At 37.4% G+C, this 1,431-nt stretch overlaps 1 pseudogene; it reads left to right on the top strand.

The window, feature by feature from the left end:
- Positions 1-1,075, top strand: part of LOC102813210 — a 97,507-nt pseudogene extending 96,432 nt beyond the window's left edge.
- The last annotated feature ends 356 nt before the right edge of the window (positions 1,076-1,431 follow it).

The following is a 1,431-nucleotide window of genomic DNA, read 5'->3' on the forward strand; positions in this document are numbered from 1 at the left end:
ATATTCCATTGTGTGTATGTACCACAATTTGTTTATCCATTCTTCAGTTGATGGGCACTTTGGCTGTCTCCACCTTTTTGCTATTATAAATAGTGCTGCTATAAATATTGGTATGCATATGTCTTCTGCTGCTATAAACATTGGTGTACACATATCTTTTTCTTATGGGTAAATACCGAGTAAAGGGATTGCTGGATCATAAGCTATTTCTATTTTCCACCTTCTGAGGAAACGCCATATTGTTTTCCAAAGAGGTTGGACCATTTTGCAATCCCACCAGCAATGCAAGAGTGTTCCCGTTTCTCTGCATCCCTGCCAGCATTTATTGTCTTCTCCATTTTTCATCTTTGCTGTTATTGTTGGTGTGAGATGGTGTCTCATTGTTGTTTTGATTTGCATCTCTCTAATGATTAGTGATCGTGAGCATTTCTTCATATGTTTGTTGGCCATTACTTTTTAATTCCATTTTTCCACAAATTACTGAAATTAGGTAAATTATTGAAATTCGGTAAATTTCAAATATAGCACATACTCACTGTAAACATTAAAACATGAAACAAGTATTTATTTAAAGCAAAGAGTGAAAGCCCTTTCACCACTAGATAAAGATCCACTGTTATTTACATTTGAAATGTGCAAAATGTTTTGTTTAATTTCAAATGGGAGTCTTTTTTTGTGACTAAAAGTCAGTGGAAGAGTCACTATACCGCCAAGGCCAGTCAGTCACAAGGCATTCAGCAGCTGCTGCAAGCGGAGAAGAGCCCTTCGGAGAAAGTGTCCAAGGTCCTGCAAGCAAAACAACCGGAGACTGAAGCAGGCCAAAAAACCAGCACAGTTTGAATTTGAACAGTACTGCCTGCTGTCTGGGATCCCATGGCAGCTACATCACAGTAGTGGAGAAGGAGACCCAGGAGATGACTGTCCTCCAGACCTACTTCTGGCAGAACTGGGATGACGTTCTGGATAGCTCTTGACCTTTGTCTATGTCATCCGACCAGAAATTCATGAAAAGTATAGGGAAGAAGGATGCACCTGTGCCATGGATTGGCATTTTAAATGCTATCACATGGAATAAGAAGCTTTAGCAAAGCTCGAGTTTTTTATTCTGTGAGACGGCATTACATTTTCCTGTATGTTTTATGTTAGGTTCCTTTACTTTCTGAAGAGGAGCAAACCTAGTACTTTGTATACACGAGAGCTTATCCAAAGATTTCATCCCTTTACCTCATATTTCTAACACATTTTATGTGTATATACTTTTTCTATGCTTTTTAGCTGAGGCAACATATGTAGCGATGTGACTTTTCTTGATTAAATATCTAGTAAATATATAATTTTTTTTTTCTCTAAGAAAGAAATGGGTTAAATATTTCATTTCCCGAAAGATTTCTTAAAGCTCAGGGGCTTTATCAATGAAAAAAGTAGTAAGTA

This window comes from Chrysochloris asiatica, unplaced genomic scaffold, assembly GCF_000296735.1.
Source record: "Chrysochloris asiatica unplaced genomic scaffold, ChrAsi1.0 scaffold00183, whole genome shotgun sequence".
NCBI classification, from domain to species: Eukaryota; Metazoa; Chordata; class Mammalia; order Afrosoricida; family Chrysochloridae; genus Chrysochloris; species Chrysochloris asiatica.